Below are 18,583 nucleotides of genomic sequence, written 5' to 3'. Positions count from 1 at the left end.
AGTTTCATACCCTGTCCAGGTGCAGCCTAGAGGAGGCAACTCATCAATGTTTCGCTCTCACATCGATGTTTCTCTCTCTCTCTCCCCCTCCCCCACCTCTTTTTCTCCCCTTCTTTCTTTTAAATCAATATATCCTTAGGTGAAGGTTAAAAAAACAGAACAATATGAACAAACAAAGAAGAAACAGACTCATAGATACTGATTGATGTTTGCCCGAAGAAAGGGGACATGGTGGACTTTGTCCCCTTGTCCCCCAGGGTGAAAAAAGTGAAGGGTTTGAGAAGTACAGATTGATAGTTGCAAAATAGTCATGGAGATATAAAGTACAGCATAGGAAATATAGTCTTTAATATCACAGTAATTCTGTATGGTGCCTGATGGGTACTGGAAATATCAGGGGAAACACTTTAAAAAGTATATGGTTATCTAATGACTATGTTGTGCACCTCAAAATAATACAAAATAATATTGAATATAAACTGTAAGTAAATATTAAAATATAATCTGAAAATCAAAAAAGAGAAAGAATTAAGAGCACCTGCATAACAAATTATATAAGTGAAAAAGGCAAGACAAACAAGTTTTTAGAAAAGGAATTGCAATCATATTTCTCTATAATAAATAATATTTCATCATCATAATGATATAAACATTCCTCATTGGTTTATAAAAAACAATGATGCTAGCAAATAGGAAGAATGGGAAAATTTGAGGTGGTTGTTTAGAACAAGCCAAATTGTTGTCTGTCAAATTTTAAGTCAACAGATAATGTTTACAGTTGATAAAATAAGAAATGTCAGTGTAAGTTCATTATTGAGAAAATGAAGATAAGTACTAGAAAAAATCTATAAAAGCTAAAAGTACTTGCCTTTCAATATTATTGAAAAGGGGCTTTCAATATTACGATTTTTATATTTACAGTATGGATCAGTTTGATAATGACTTATTGTGGTAGGCTGAATCAAAGATGTTCATGTCCTAAATTCTTAGAACCTGTAAACATATTACTTAACAGGACAAAAGATATTTGGTAGATGTGATTAAGATAAGTATCCTGAGGTCAGGAAATCATCCTGGATTTTCTGGTAAACCTAATATAATCATAAAAGTTCTTATAAGAAGGAGGCAAGAGGGATAGAGTCAAAGAGGAGATGTGATGGTAAATTAGAGGTTGGAATGATGCAATCCTGACTTTGAAGATGGAAGAAGTCCCTGAGCCAAGGAATGTAAGTGGCCTCTAGATGCTGGAAAAAGCAAAGAGTAGAATTCTCCCCTAAATCTTTAGTAGGAACACAGCCCTGATAACTCATATTACACTTCTGAACTCCAGAACTGTAAAATAAATTTGTCAGCTTTAAGCCACTAAACTTGTGGTAATTGTTACAGCAGCAAGAGATAACTAATATATATATTTAGAAAATAAGAAAAAATAAAGCATGCTAAAGCATAAATTATAGAAAACTGACCATCTACTGACAAAAGTAGTTCAAAGTGAAGGAATAAATCAATCTGAATTAGAAAGGGATAATTTGAATATACTTATATGATTTTATGATTACTAATTTGAGTTAGAACAAGGTTAGGTAACTAAATACTAGTCACATGTGAGTCAATGCTTAGCCACATTCTAATATCTTTACCATATGTATTTTTTATTATCCCTCCTCCCTTTTTTACTTCCCCACTCCTTGGTGTATCTCCTTTCTTCCTGTCACTGATATACTGTTGAGATAGCGATCTGGCTCCCCAGTCCAGTTATTCTATCATATCTTGAAATATTCCCTATGTCAGTCAAGGTTCTCCAGAGAAACAAGACCAATTACATATAGAGAGACTTGTTTTAATGAATAGGCTCCCATGATTGTGGGGGCTGGCAAATCCAAAATCCATATATCCATTTGGCAGACTGGAAACTCAGCAGGAGTTGCCACTGCAGACTTGAAACAGAGCTCTCTTTTTCCCAGGAAATCTTCATTTTTGTTCTTAAGGCCTTCAACTTCAACCCACTTATCAATAGTGATATCTTTTACTTAAATCAATTGATTGTAGTTGTTAACCACATCTGCAAATTTCCTTCACAGGAACACCTAGTTTAATTATGTAACTGAGTTCTATATTTTGGCCAAGTTGACAGATAAAATTAACAATAGTTAATTGTTATTAACTATTCTTAGTTAATAATATTAAACAGATAAAATTAACATTAATTAATTGTTATTAACAACCCCCAATTCTTGAGGAGTGGGTGGTAGGCACTGTATTTGTGCTCTACTACTTTTGCTTACAGATGGCTGGTTCAAGAGTGGACACATCACTCCCACAAGACTATACAATGACCTTACTAAGGACATACTAAGGAAAATAGAAAAAACAACAGCTGGCCCTCTCTGGTGTGGTGGCAGCCATGAGATATAAAGACTGGAAGATATCTATGGTCACATGAACAGCTACTGTACTGGAAGAGACTGAAGTCAACTTACAGAAAGAAAGAGACAAGATATGGAAGAGTCTTGGTTACAAATAAGGCCCAGAGGCACCCCTGCATTTTGAGTGCTTTAATTTCTTTTAGCTCTATGATCCTCTTATTCCTTTGTTTCCTAAACTAGATTGAGCTGGAATTTATGTCATGTGTAACTAAGAGTCTTGACTAAGAGAAGGATATAATATTCTTTGTTTTTTACAAATATTCATTTTTTCCCTCTTCTTCAGGGTACATGGCAGGTTACACACTTTGAATAGGCATGACTACCTGATTTGCTTTATCAATGAATCATGATTGGAAGTATAACACTTTATGAGCAAGTAAGAGATGTGCCAGGTTCACAGTGCCTGCAGTGATTGTAGAAACACATGTCACTTGGTGCCTCCAACAGCTGAGTTCCTAAGCGACAGCAAGGAGCAGGAAATCCCAGCAAACTGCAACTGTATATGTATCATAAGCAAGCCATAAATGTCTGTGATATTAAGCCACTGAGATTTTTTTCTGTTACTGCATTATAATCTAGCCTACCTTGATTAACACAGAGGGCACTTACCTTCATAATTTTTCCCATAATGTATTCATTAAGAAATATTGACCTAATATATGGACATAACAGTACACAGAATAGATGTAATTCCTGCCCTCCCTAGTAAGAAAGACAAACAAGCAATCCCAATAAAGTGTGATGTGCAAGAAAAGTATAGGGCACAAAGGGAGCAACACAAGCCTATGTCATCTACCACCTATGGGAAGGTGTGGAGAGGCTTCCTGGATGAAGTCATATAAAAGATGAGTGGAGGGGAAGTAGGAGATTGAAGGGTGAGGAGTAGAGAGATTCTCTACAGGAAGAAACAGCAGGGATAACATTGGACTTATTAATCCCCCCCTACCCAACCCTCTACTTTTCCTAGGCTGAATTAGGATAACATATACACTGATAAAAATGTGAAGTTGTTTTTACATAGTGGTGTTAATTATCAATTAATAGTCTAACTTCAGAGTAATGCCACCTTTCTTATTTTATCTTATTTATTTTTAGAGAAAAAGAGAGAGACAGAGATTTGTTGTTCCACTTATTTATGTATTCTTGGTTGATTCTCATATGTGCCCTGGCCAGAGGATCAAACCCTCAACCTTGGCTTATTGGGATGACACTCTAACCAACTGAGCTATCCAGCCAGGGCCAATTTCACCTTTGTACAATAGTGTCTGTGCAATTATTCAAACAATTTACTACATTTGAGTTTAATGTTTTATAAAACTTAAAGAGGAAATGAAAAGTGTTGCTAATAACAATATGATTGAGAAAAAAGTAAAAAAAAAAATTAGATTTGCCTAAAGTTGTGAATCCCCAGCCTAAATCAGAAGCTTATTGGATTTAAGTTGATTGACTATAAATTCACATGGGAAGAAAAAGAACTACATTAAATAACATTTGGGAAATATTGGAAATTTATCCTTGACAAAATTATGCCTAAAATATAAAATACAATAAGAGATCAAAATGTTATTAAAATTATAAACTGATAATTACCACCCATTAATATTGCAATGATTCAGCCGAAGAAAGAGTATGGTATAAATGAAAACAGGTATGCAACTTACTAAAGAATCTGTTATTCAAAAGAAAGCTGGAATTCAAAATTTTCATTAATTTTTCAAAGTTTATGTCAGTAACAAAAGTGGTATCAATACTTTGTAAAATCTACATTATCAATTTATTTCCAACATGAAAATAAATTTTGTCTACTAAATCTCACCACAAATGAGAGGATAAGAATGTGAGTAAAGAACTTATAATATTTAATGTTTAATCTGTTTTAAATATATAAGGTCTACTCAGAAAGTATCTGGCCATGAAATGTGAAAAATAGAGGCATTTATTACAGGTACAAGATACAACAAACACTGTACGTAGGACAATTATGCCTCAGTCCCCTTGAAAGTAGGCACCTTGGGACCTTACACAGCTCTACCAGTCATGGTCAGCTGCCCTGTCATATTTTCCCGAATGTCATTGATGGTCTAAAATCTCTTCCCTTTCAAACGTGATTTTACTTTTGAGAAAAGACAGAAGTCACAGGGCACCAGATCTGGGCTGTAGTAGGGCTGAGTCACCTGGGTGATTTGATGTTTTACCAAAATAATCTGCATGAGATATGATACAAAAGCAGGTGCGTTTTCATGATAAAATTGCCGATCACCTGTTGCCCACAGCTTCGGCCTTCTGAATCAACCAAATAGTTTCTGCAAATAATGTTCAAGCTTAATGGAAAATTTGATATAGATTCATTGCTCTATTTATCCAGTCATTTTGAATGCGATGGCCACACAGTACACATGCTCACTAAATGGCATCTACTGCCCCCTCTGAACAGTACTGTGAAGTCATCATTGTTCACAAATGCATTCCAGTCCACTCTTTACATCAGTGTTGTTCAAACCACTATCATTATATTAACAATTGCTCAACTTCCTACAGACCATATAGGAGGGGTTAAAAACTAAAACTTTTCTACAACAGTTGGGAATTTTATAATATTGACATTATAATTATTAAGACCTGGTATAATGTGTCTTACTTAACTTTTGCTCACTAAACTTTCATACATGCATTTTGGGTGGAACCTATATTCGTGGACCTAAATGTGTGTGCATGTGTGTGTGTGTGAGTGTGGTGGTAAGCAGAGATGAGACTACGGAAGTAAACAAAAATTAGATTGTGTAAGACTGTATAAAACATGAAGGAATTCAGACTATCCTGAGATTAATGGAGGCACTGAAGAAGTTTAGGCAGGGAAGTTATATGATTCTATTTGCCTTCCAGAAGATCATAATGGTTGTAATGTGAATAGTGGACTTAGAGGAGGAGAAGGCTGAACCCATTGGATCTATACTACGATAACAATAAGCAGGTACTAATAGCTTGAATTAGGGAAGTAGTAGTAGAAATGAAGTAGATGGATGATTCTGAGATATACTAAGGTAGAAGGTTTAACAGCTTGGTGATTGAATGGATATTGAGAAAAAAGACAGACTTTCAATGTAAACATTTAGATTTTTGGCTTTGGGCACTTGGTGTGTGATGGAGTTAGTTCAATTTGGACATGCTGTGTTTGAGTTGGGTGCCTATAAAATACCCAAGAGATACCAAGTAGGGAATTGAGTATTTTCACGCTCAGGAGTAAGTTCATGGCTAAAAGTCATCCACATGTGGAAAGTAAAACCATGAGCATAGATGAGATTATCCAAGAAGGATGTGTAGATTAGACTAGAGTGATAAGAGCCTTAAAATTTCTTGGAATGGCAATATTTAAGCAAAAACAGAAGTGTCCAAAGGGCAATGATGAATGGAGAGAAAAGAAACAGTGAATTGTAGTATTACAGAAGCTAAAAGTTGTTCAAAGAGGAAAGAATGGTCAACAGTTAAAATGCTGCTAAAACATTAAAAACTAAGAGATGTCATGTAATAGAGATGATATTGGTGACTTTATTAAGACTAATTTCACAGCTGTGTGTTGAGAATGTAAGCCTGATTACAAATAACTGAAGAGTAACTTTGAAATGACAATTTAGAGATGGCAAGCATAGAGTTCTCAAAAATTCTCTTTAATGAAAGGAAGGAAATTTGAGGTAGAAACTAGAGAGATGGAGAATATATATGAAGGAGATGTTTTAAACAAATGAGCATGGTAATGGCAAAGAACCAGTACTATGAGAGATTGAAGACACAACAGAAAAATTAATATAGCAAGGTTCTCAAGTAGATAAGTAAGAGAAATAAAATAGAGACTGAATGATGGCCTTGTGAAAAGAATGGATAAGTATGGTTCAAAAGTTGTAGGTTTGATCATAATAACATGCACTACTTCATATAATTTTTAATTCTTATAATAAACTACACCGTGTAAGTATTTTAAAAGGCAGAGAGTCATACAATTTGTGCAAGTGTCCTGCTTAATAATACTATTTCCTGTGGCTCCCACGAATTAAACCATCTAGATTTTTGGAATCTAGCCAGACATTCCTTATTTTGTAAGGTGCCTGGTACAAAGCCTGAAATATGGTAAATATTCAATATTAATTTAATTCCCTTTCTTAGTTGACTCTGGACTCAAATAGCTGCTTCACTAATGAGGGCATCTAATTCTTCCTTCTGGCTTCTCAGATCTGTACCTTCTGGTCTAACCCTCTCTACTTAACCAGATTCCTCCTGACTTTATAAATACCTTCTGTCTGGTATATCCCTAAGTCAATCCTTGATAGAATGATAGAATAATTCATTTCAATGAGTCATATTAAAGACTAAATTAGTATTCAGCATGAAGATATGAAGGTATTCAGTGTGTGTACATGCACAGAGAAAAATACAAAAGTCACTAGAAGTTGATACTGGGTATGTGAAAAAAATAATGCAACCTATACAATTGAACAAAAATTAAAGTGGGTATCAATTTTCATAATGACAGATACTGACCACAGACATATTTTTTCAGACTTTGTCAAAATATACTAAAAAGCCCTTAAAAATATTGAACTGGGCTCTTCCTTTATTAATGAGGAAAATGCACAATTTTATTTAGTTATCAAGAATAAAAACTTGTTCGAGGTTGAAAGACTAAAGACACTTGTAGAGAAGTAGAAAATTAAATAGAATCAAACATATCTACTACCTCATTTGAGAGGAATATTTAATTTGGAAGATATATACTAATGTCTTGTAAAACATACTTGATTACATAACAGTAAGAATCAATTTTGGAGCTAGTTCAGTGACAAAATAATGTAAAATACATTATCCCATGCATGTAAACTGTAATTACATCTTAAATAAGATGATATAAAATACTACACTGCAAATCCAAATAGCTGCAAACTCAAAAATTTATCCAATAAGTATGTTATTAACATTTCTCTTAATATATAAAAAATGCAAAAAGAAACAATATAGAAATATTTTCAGCTATACAAATTCAGGGCTTTCATGACTAAAAATGGCTGAGGATTCCACCATTATTTACATACAATTTTTTCTACATAGTAAATGTTTATATCTAATACAATTTTACCTAATTTATCTCTGGGCAAAATGAATGCTATAATTGGACAATGAAGGCTTTACTCATTCACACTTATATGTACTTGCCATGTGCCAGATACTGTTCTAAGCACTCTACAGATATTAACTCATTTTATCTTAAAACCATGTAATAGAATATGGTTTTAAAATAGTAATAAAAAATAACCCTGACTGGTGTGGCTCAGTGGGTTGGGTGTCCTCCTGCAAACCAAAAGGTTGACAGTTAGATTCCTGGTCAGTGCACATGCCTGCATTGCAGGACAGGTTCCCAGTTGGGGGCTTGCGAGAGGTAACCAGTCATCTTTTCTCTCCCTCTCTTTCTCCCTCCCTTCCCCTCTCTCTAAAAATACACAAATAAAATCTTAAAAATAAAATTGCTATTTTCCTCTCCACCTTTCCATCCCATCCATCATAGGTAGTCAGTGAAAGAATAGCAAACATCCAATGAAAGATCTCTTTGACTTATAAGATTTCAGTTAGTTTCTGGCTCTATTTAGAGTTCTCCATGACTTTGGATAAGTTACTGAAACCAAAACTTTCCAAACTTGAATTCAAAGGAGGGTGTTATAATTACAGATGCCTTGGGCTTCACGCCATTCTAACTGAAAGTTTAGAATAGAACGTGAGAGTCTGAACTTCCTTGACAGCTATACAGGTGATTCTAAAAAGCAGCAACACTTGGGAACCATTACTTTAGTAGTCTCATCTTCTAATCCCCTGACAGAATTATGGAAATATGTGGTCCACAAAGGTAGACATGAAGGGGAGCATTATAGACATAAATGGTGAAATCTCCACTTTTCTCCCACCTTCATATAATCTTCTTACATTCCAAAAATTTTTAATGTATAAAAGAAACTGTACTAACTGTCATTCTCCAGAGCATTTGAGATCTTGCTTTGCCCATCAACTATTGTCAGTTTAGCTCAAATAAAATCCTATAAAATTTTTCTACATGTTTGGATGTTTCTTACATAGACAAGATAATGGACAAAACCTCACAAGACTACATGTTTTATTTTGTATTTCTGATTAAACAATGATGAGAATGACAGAAGTTTCATAGGAATGTTCACCTTCATGCTTCAGATAAATTCTTATTATTCTGTAATAGGGACATGAGTAATGCTTTTAACATAAAATTTCAGTTCAATAACTGCAATAGACTAATTGTGAATTCTAAAACATGAGTGTAACAAAAACATATCTACCTTATACTTCTCCCAAAAGCATGTATTACCTCTAAGTAGCAGTGAACATAAGAATTGTAGTTACTAAAATTTTACTTTTTATTCTATTTATCTTTTTTAATGCATAAGGTTTGTTCATAAATAAAAATTAAACTCACAAATCAAGGAATCTAAGCATATTTTAAAACAGAACTCTTTGTTTCAATTTGTTTGAGTTGCCCAGACAGAAAATTTAGGAATGCTCATGAGTTCTACTGGAAATCAGTGCTAATTATTAATATGTACTTACAATTATGCCTATTCATCCAAGCACCTAAAAAGAACTTTTAAGGGATTCATTTGTTATTTCTTATAACATCTCTAAGAGGCAGGCTGGTAGAAAGTTATTCTCTATCTTAGAATCAAAGAAACTAGGTCAGAGAGGTTAAGTGGCTTTAATAGAGTTATACAATGAACAAAACAAAAAAGGAATTCACAGTCCTTGTCCTCATTTCTACTTTAGTACACTGTCCAGTAAATGGTTAATATACCTAAATGTATTTCTATGCTAGGAAAATTGAGAATGCACTTGAATAATCTATGAACTAAAAGTGAGAGTACCCCATTTGTGTTCAAAATGCTGCTCTATAGGAATACAGAATAAGAACTAGTAATTTTTGTACGCTGTAGCTATTATTTGCAGGGGTTTTGCTATTTGTGGTTTTCTGAAGCCTCTGTTCAAACTGATCCATTCTATTTTTGACTGCTTTAAGCCAGGTTAGCACAGTTGTGACAACCAAGACAGGCTAATGAATTTAAAGGTGTCTTTCATTGTGTTCCCACTGCTCATTCTTGAAGTCATCCTCCTTTTAGTTCTTCATTTAGCAGTTATTTGCACAACCTGCCATTCTGAATCCTTTATCTGTGGCCAGCTTTACTAAGCTAATGTCAATGAGTAAACTTAAAAAACTTTTTATTAAAATAGCATTTCATTTTGAGTTTATGATGCTATTCTAGTTAAACATTGCCATATTCAGTTCCCTGTAAGCCTAACCTTAATGATCCTTAGACCATTAAGCATCTGAGTATTATTAGTCTATGGATGGGCATAAATTACCACATGGGGAGGTTTCCAATGGTTACAATTTTAGCAATTTTCCCAAGAAAATGTAGGAAGAAGTGGTTTTGAAACTGTGCTCAATAGAGACTGCACTTTGCTTGGATGTGGTAATACAAAACTGGGGTTTTCCTAAATTCAGCCTAGATTCTCCTCAGAGCTCTAGATCCATGTAGCAACTGTCATTTGACCACACCACTGTTACTCAAACTCACCAGGTCCAAAATGGCACTGCACCCCATCTCTCATCCCATCCCCACTCTTTGATGTCTCACTTGATACAACCTACTTTTATCCTTCCCAAAAAGCAAAATGGCATCATTGTCAATCTCCTCTTACCCAGCACCTGACCCCGGCAATCAATTATCAAAAGCAGTGGATTTAGGTTCCTGAGTATTTTAGGAATCCATCTTTGCATGATTACAGTCACATAATGGTCCTTTCATCCTTTATTCCTGTAATGGCCTGCAGTCTACAAGCACTCCTCCCAGATAATCTGTTCCCCCACCCATAGCTTGTACAAGTATAGAGGGTGGTTACAGCTTGCACGAATCCAGGGTCATTACTCTATTCGTTGCCTCACCATGGTAAGAGTGCTCATGATTTGGCTTCTGCTTTTCCAGCCTCATCTTTTTTTAGAAACTCAGGATCGAACTTTTAAGTCCTGTAAAAGGATTTCTAAACACACTCTGATTTCTAAACAGATTATTTGTCCCTATGCCGCAGGACCTGTTAAGATCGTATTTGCCATCCCATTCCCTATTTGTGTACCGAGAAACCCCTATTTACCTTTAAAATCTAATACATAGTAATGTGTTCTTGCTCTGTATACCTTGATATAACAACTTCCAATCAGAATTACATGTTTTCATGTCTGTCTACCCACTGGATAGTACCAGCACGGAGATGATACTCAAATATGGGGGCAGGGTGTAGTCGAGAGATTGGGCTCTGAAGCTGCTAACAAATGTTAGGCAAATGATCTATTGCGAACCTGTGTAATGATTTAAACAAAGCAACTAATTTGGTGGAACTACTTCTAATTCCGGCTACCAAATCACGGGATGGGGCCGCAGGATGATCTCGGTGTCGCACCACACCTGCAGTGTCTTAGGAGGCTCCAGCCCCTTCACAATAGGCTCTAGACCATCCAAGGAGGCGACTTCTCACAACAGTTCAATGTGAGATCCCGGGCAGCCTCCGAGACCCTCTAGTCAGGAGAGGCGACTGACCCATCTCCTAGAATTCAGCCAGCGACTAGGCACGCCGCCGGCTCCACTCCGGACCCCGCCGCAGAACGCAGCGAACTCTACCGTAGGACGCCCCAGGAGAGAAGTAGCTACTCCGTAGAAGCAAGATGGCGTCTTTAGGCCTCCGCTCCTTTCCCCAAAAACCCTCTCTTGGCTCCCAGAAGAAAGGACGTTGCGACGCCGAGATCCAGGAAACTCCGCGAGGCCGCAGCCACTACCGGGTTCCTGGGACGTGATTTCATCTTTCCCTGCGCCGAGACCTAACGTTGGGGCCACCCGACTGAAAACAGAGTCAGGCCACAGCACGCAAAAGGTACGTGCTGGATAGCCCCCGCCCCTCAATCTTTGTTCCTCAGCTGGGTCCCTAACACTCTCGGCTACGCCCCAAAACAGGAAGTCCCTCCTTCTCCGGCCCGCCCCGTTCCCCAGCGCCCCGGAAGTGCTCTGCGGTTGCTGCTGCAGAGCGGCCTGGAGGTGGGTGGAACTCTTGTGAGCTGGGCGTCCTGAGCTTGCCTCCTCCCGATCTTCCTCCTCCTCCACCCACTCCCAAGCTCCGCCGCCGCCCGTCGGATTCCTTCTCTGTTGCTCCGGCGCGGAACCTTCCAGACTGGGGCCAAGGACTCTTCGCTCGAGCTAGCTCAGTGCGGTTTCCGGTGCCCGCGGGGCGGTGGACTCGTGTGCTGTGCAGGTGAGCGATGGAGGGCTGGGGTGGGGGGCGCTCGAGGCCCAGGTGCTGGGCTTGCTAGGGTGATTTCACGCCCCGCGTTCTGCCCGGGGCGAGCCCGGGATGGAATCCGGGGTGCCGTGCTCGCTGCTAGGAGGGCGAGTGCACCTCCGAGGGCAGGCGACTACAGCGAAGTCCCCCGCTCCCGGCACCCCTCCAAGTTGGCCCCGTCGGCACATCACCCATCTCCGGCCCTACGGTCGGAGACCCCCTCCTGGGCGGTGCCCGGGACCCCACAGCGGAAGTCCGAGCGCCTCATTCCGCCCCTTTCCCCTCCTTCCCTTTCTTTCAACTCTTTGGCTGTTGTACAGCATTTGGTTTTTAGAAGCATCTTCATCAGGGTTTTGTGTCAGTTAAAGAAATGGCTTTTTCCTAAATGGCTTCAGACTGAAGTCATTAGATTTTCCGCACCGAACTGGGCTTCTTGCACAGGTTTGACACATATTTGGGTAATCCAGCCCCTAAAAAGGAGAATATAGATATTTTGACTGAGGGGTGTTTTCTCTGTAGTTCGTTCCTAGAGGTTTTCCAGAAGTGGAAGGTGTGATTTGTATGCATTAGTCTAGTATACGCGTGTAAGTGGGCGGCGGTGACCTCGCAGTGTTGTTTTAAGGTTTAAGGAGAATTAAGGAGTTAACTGGCCTTTGCTTTGGAAACCAGAATGTCCAGACTTGTGGAAGCTCCTCCAGGTGTCATGGAAGTTGTGTGAGAACTCCAATGCCACGCCCTACATGTCAAGCAAAAAAACACCTAATTTACAAATGGAGTTTGGTGGTGGTGGGGAACCTTTATAAAGCAGGTGTTACAAGTTAATTCCTGTCCTGGAAGAAAATCACAACTTTAATCGTGTTCCAAAAATTGGATAACAAATTTCATTTAGTAAACTCACAGTAGAAGGCATTAATTTTAAGCTAGTTTATGTTTTTCTATCTTTACTAATACTATATTACTGTAAAATGACTCTGACTCTAAAACGTTATTTTTAGACTTTGAATTTCTTCAGCGCAGAAGCCATGTCTTACTCATCTTTGTGTTTTGAGGTGATGTGATCTAGAACATAGAAGTTATTCATTACTTTTTTTTTAAATTTTATTTGTTGATTTTTAGAGAGAGAAAGGTCGGGGGAAGAGAAACATAGATTTGTTGTTCCACTTTTTTATGGCTTCATTGATTGCTTCTTGTATGTGCCTTGACCAAGTATGGAACCCTTGACCTTTGTGTATTGGGATGATCCTCTTAACCCACTGAGCTACTGGGGGTGGGGCCATTCATTCATTTCTTCATTGAATGAGTGAAAGTGTAGGTGAGCTCACAGTTGCCTTCCAGGAGTCATTTTATTGGGCTAGAGTCTTTTGGTTTATATTTTTATTACAGTTTCCTGACACATACAGACTTTGTCTGTCTGTTCTTTAGCATGGTCAAAGAACATTTTAAGAAGAATTCTTTGCTGTCCTTCCAAAACTCTATCATCCCCTGAGACGTTAAAATTATATTTGGGGCATTATGTCTGAGTATTATAATAATTTGTATAGTGTTAAAGGTTTACTACTTGAGCATGTTTGTCCAAAATTATCAAGCAATGATTTCCTGGTGATAGTAGGTTTAAGTTTGGGTTGAGTTACCACCGTTTAGAGAATGAGGTGAATCACCAAAGTGAAATATGTGGCATCCTGTGAAAATCCTGTGGCATCCAGTATGACCTTGGCATAATTTACCAATAACTACATTCATATTTTTTTCAGAGACCCAGATGCTGTTCTCTAGAGTGTGCAGTCACTCTCTAGAGTGACTGCTGAGTGTGCAGTCATCTGTATTGTCTATTTTGAAGCAATTCTTCATTCAACACTTTCTTCACAGGACCTTCAGGGGAAAAGGGCTAATTATAGGAAAATCTTGTCTACCATTTGTTGGGGAGGACAATTTTTATCTATAGACAGTTGGGTTATGTTCACTTCAGGGAGGTCCAGATAGAAGAGTGCTGTTATCTTCTTTCCCTTACAAATTGGTGGTGGTCCACACTGGTTTTCCTAGCTTAGCTTCTACAGAAGGTAAATAAATGTACCAGAATCATTTCTCGTATTTGTGTGTCAGTGTAATATGTACTAGTAGTCTTTACTAGTGGGGTGGCAAAGAAAACCACTTTAAAAACACTAGAGTAAGAGGCTGTTGATGAGAAAAAAAGTTATGATTTTGCAGAAGTAAGGAGACAGTATATGGTTTCCACTGTTTTATAAAATGTTTTGATTCTTAGACATCTAAGGAGATCTCTCTCCTGCAATTTCTTACCTCATTCACATTACCACTATAGAGAAGTCAGATTTCTCTTTTTGAATTCATCAACCCTCCTGATAATAATAGTCCTTATACATTGATTGCCTGCCTAGTCCTTTGATAAAAGCTTTGCTTATATTATTTCTAATCTGAATAATGCCTCTGCAAGAGAGGTAGTTTTCCTACACTTTACTAAGTGAAGTTATTTATAGGTGTCTAGGTAGCTAGTGTGTAGCAGTCTGGATTTGAAAGTAAAGATTTCTGAGAGTGTTGGTGATTGCAGTTAATCCTAAAAGGTTGAGGAAAATGAGATTCTGATCTCAGCATTTGGTCATGTGGGGGCTGGGGTTACTAGTAACTTTAGCCAGGTGGTGGCCCAAAGCAGCAGCCACTCTTCTGTTTATCTCCTGTGTGCCTACAAACACAGTGTTACCACTTTCTATGTGTGGGGTGATGAAAATAGTGATTAGGCATTGTTCGTATAAACATTGTGGAAAAAGAGTATTAGGAACTTGACTCTGGTGTTTGATGACTGCTTTTTACCTCTGAAGTATCAATATTTGAGGTTTGACAGGACTTTTGAAAACTTTTGTACTAGCCTTTCCTGAATGGGTATTGGTTTATCTGTCACTAACTGAGATGGGAGAGAGGTTGTGGGGAATTGGGAAGAACGGTAAAAGAAGCTAAGGTGTACTGGGTCTGTTTTTACCATTTTATACCATGTATCTTTTTCTCTTTGGGTTTAATATGGAGGCTTAAAGAGGGTAAAACTCTTGGAAGGTCTAATTGCTATTTGGTGCTAGAAGAATTCTCTTCACTCTTTCCAAACCTGTGCAGTTTTTGATTGATTTGATTTATTGATTTTAGAGAGGAAGAAAGAGAGAAACATCAATTATTGTTCTACTTACTTATTTATTCATTGCTTGTTTCTTGTATGTGCCTTGTCCGGGTATCAAACCCTCAACCTTGGTGTATCAAAAAACACTTTTAAATGGGCTTAATTCAGACAGATGTGTTCCACTCTTTCTTTTTTTAAGTACATAGGTCTATGTAAAAAAAACAGCTCATTATCAAGCCCTCACTAGTAACAGTTATCCTGTGTTTCCTTTTTAGCCCTAAGACACTTTATTTCATTCATTAGGATTTCACTATAATATAGAAAAAAATGAAATTAAAGCTCTTAGTTTTTAAAAGACTTGAGAGTAAATTTTAGAAGAGAATTTGTACTTTTGATTTAAATATACCTGGAGGTGAAGACCTAATTCCTCAATGTCAAGAGGGTAGTCTGTACAAGCCAAAAAAGCACATTTCCATAAAATACTATTCTTTTAAAAATGGTTTTTATTGCCTTTTTTCATTTGTTCCTATTATGCCCTCTTTGACCTCTACCCTCTGTCCCCACAGTCACCACACTGTGGTATATATGCCCATATTCCTGCAACTTTGGGGGTTGGGGACCCCGACCCCCCAGGGCTGTCAGCCTGCTATATCTCAGTCTCTATTTTACTTGTTCAGTTTGTTCATTAGATTACACATATGAATGAAATCATATGATATTTGTCTTTCTCACTGGATTATTTCACTTACCATAATGTTCTCCTGGTCTGTCTATACTGTTGCAAAGGGTAAAATTCTTTTCTTTTCTTTTCTTTTCTTTTCTTTTCTTTTCTTTTCTTTTCTTTTCTTTTCTTTTCTTTTCTTTTCTTTTCTCTTCTCTTCTCTTCTCTTCTCTTCTCTTCTCTTCTCTTCTCTATTCTTTTCTTTTCTTTTCTTTTCTTTTCTAACGTCTGAGTAGTATTCCATTGTGTAATTTACCATAGTTGTTATGTCCATTCATCTACTAGTGGACACTTGGACTGTTTCCAAATATTGGCTCTTGTAATAACACTGCACTGAACATAGGGGTTCAGTACTTACATACTTTAGAATTAGTGTTTCAGGTTTCTTTGAATAAATTCCCAGAAGTGGAATCACTGGGTCGTAAAGCAGTTTCATTTTTAATTTTTTCAGGTAACTCCATACTACTTTCTACAATGTCTGCACCAATTTGCATTCCCACCAATAGTGCAAAAGGGTTCCCCTTTCTCCACATCCTCACCAGCACTTGCTGTGTTTATTGAGTTATTGATGATAGCCATTCTGACAGGAGTGAGGTGATATTTAATTGTGGTTTTCAGTTGCATTTCTCTGATGATGAGTGACATTGAGCATCTTTTCATATATCAACTATCTGTGTGTCCTCTTTGCAGAAGTGTCTATTCAGATTCTTTGTCCATTTTTAATTGGATTTTGTGTATGTGTGTGTTGAGTTTTATAAATTTTGAATATTAACCCCTTATCCAGATATATCAGTGAATATGCTCTTCCATTCAGTGGGTTGTCTTTTGATTTTTGTTGATGGTTTCCTTTGCTGTGCAAAAAGTTTAGTTTGATATAGTCTCATTTATTTTTTCCTTTGTTAACCTTGCCTGAGGAGGTAAATCAGAAAAAAATACTGCTATGAGGAATGTCCAGGATTTTGCTGCCTCTGTTTTCTTCTAGGATATTTATGGTTTCAAGTTTAATGTTTAAGTATTTAATTCATTTTCAATTTATTCTTTTGTGTGACGTCTAATGTCATTTTTCTGGACTTACCTAATTTTCCCAACACTGTCTTTAACCCATTGTATGTGCTTGCTTCCTCTGTCAAATATTAATTGACTTTAAAGGTGTGGGTTTATTTCTGAGCTTTATTCTGTTCCATTGATCTTTGTGTCTATTTTTATATAATACTATTCTTAAAGGCTTTCACAGCTGGTGTCCTGTATGAGATGCAGTAGGTATAACCCTTGACACACATAATCTCTTTGAAATGTGGGGCCAAGTTTCATTGCTAAATTCACTTATTGAAGCCAAATATCAGGGTTTGACAGTATCGCCTTGAAGAATAAAACAGCAAGATTGTGAAATGGCTTCTACTCCCAACTGCATTGTAAAGGTGAGGCAAAGATCCCAGATTTTCTCAAAGATCATGATTGTGATTATCTAAACCACAAGCTCTCTTGCTTCTCCGTTCTTAAGCAGTTGAGTAGCTAGCACAGTAATGCATTGAAAATAGAGCTTTCTACACCACTGAATGATTGCAAATTCGGTTCAGCTGCTCTGTCTTAGATCTACACCGGATTACTGCAGCAACCTTTTAGCCTCTGTTTGCTCCCTGCTACCATCACCTCCCCCTCTTTTCTCCACACTTGTTTAGACCAGTCATCATACTGCCCTGCTTAAAACGTTTTGCAGCTCCTTCTTGCCCATTAATAAAATCCAAACTCCTTTTATCTTTACTTACCTTTTTTTTTTTAAGTTCTCCAACATTTATTTTTTTGGGAAAGGAATGGATGTTGAGGAGGATGAACATGGAGCAGAGAGGTATGGAATAGAAAATAAATACAAATATAAGCTGTTTTACTAATTGTTTTATAACCACAACAAATGTGGTTATAAATGTTGAGTATAGGGAATGCCCTGTACAAATCAACACAAGAAAGGTTCAAGATCAAGGTGTTCGTTTGGGCAAGACTAAAGATTTCAGTCTCTGGTATTTGGAATTTAGGCTGCAATCCTCATTTTTGGATGGAACACTGGGGGTGTGGTACAGTCCACTTTTAAACCAGATTTGAACAGAAGAATGGCCACTTGGCCCAGGTAGAAATAGATGAAGTGTTTGGATTCATGTCATGCAACTGCCAAAGTTCCGCCCCACAATGCAGTGCCAGGTGGGTTTGTACTTCTTGTCAGACTTTTTAATGTGGGCCACAATATCCTTCTCTATGTTATATTTTTCCAGTATAACATAGGGGAAGCTTTCTCTTGAGTAGCACATTCCATGGAGTCCTGTTGCATCTCCTCGGCATATCAACATTTTTGATCACCACCTTTTGTTTGCACATGTATTTGGTGACACATGGTTACAGTAGAGCAGGTGCTGGCCACCTGCAGCAGTCTTCTGGGGGAGAGGCTGGTGAAGCTCACACCTAGAGGGGGAAGCCATTGCTACTGAAGCCCTGGTGCATCTCTATCTTTACTTCCATATGTAGAACCTTCAAGACCTATTCCTTCCTTTAACCCATAGCCTCACCTCTTTTTCTCCTCCCAGGATATTGGTTCCCATAATTCCAAGCTTCTGGAATCTAGTATTTTTCTCAGTCCCCCATTTCCTCTTCCTGTGATTATAGCCACTTCTTCCCCTAGTCTAGTATACTCTTACTGGTACTTCAGAACTCAAGTTAAGCTATATGTCTCCAAAAAGTGTATCTTGATTGTATTCTTTCTTTTGACACTCTTCTGCAAAAAGAAACAAAACCAATGAAAAGCAACTCTCAAGACTGGGCTAGTTGCTCCTTTTATGTGCTACCATAAAGTCTATTACAGCTCTTCCTATATTATGGACAGTGACTTCATGTGCCTATTATAAATTTTATTAACCACAATCTACAGTAACCTTATCACTACAT

At 37.6% G+C, this 18,583-nt stretch overlaps 1 protein-coding gene and 1 pseudogene across 1 annotated transcript in view; one reads left to right on the top strand and one right to left on the bottom strand.

The window, feature by feature from the left end:
- The first annotated feature begins 11,524 nt into the window (after positions 1-11,524).
- The window catches only part of RALA (RAS like proto-oncogene A), a 106,221-nt gene continuing 99,162 nt past the window's right edge, over positions 11,525-18,583 (top strand). The window contains exon 1 of the mRNA XM_037154194.2: positions 11,525-11,786. The gene's annotated coding sequence lies outside the window, so the exon portion shown is untranslated. The remainder of the gene's footprint in view (positions 11,787-18,583) is intronic.
- Positions 17,679-18,019, bottom strand: LOC128627035 (dynein light chain 1, cytoplasmic-like; annotated as a pseudogene).

Source organism: Artibeus jamaicensis, unplaced genomic scaffold (assembly GCF_021234435.1).
Source record: "Artibeus jamaicensis isolate MK-2021 breed Jamaican fruit bat unplaced genomic scaffold, CSHL_Jam_final contig_311, whole genome shotgun sequence".
NCBI lineage: Eukaryota > Metazoa > Chordata > Mammalia > Chiroptera > Phyllostomidae > Artibeus > Artibeus jamaicensis.
This window is presented reverse-complemented; position numbering and strand designations above follow the sequence as displayed.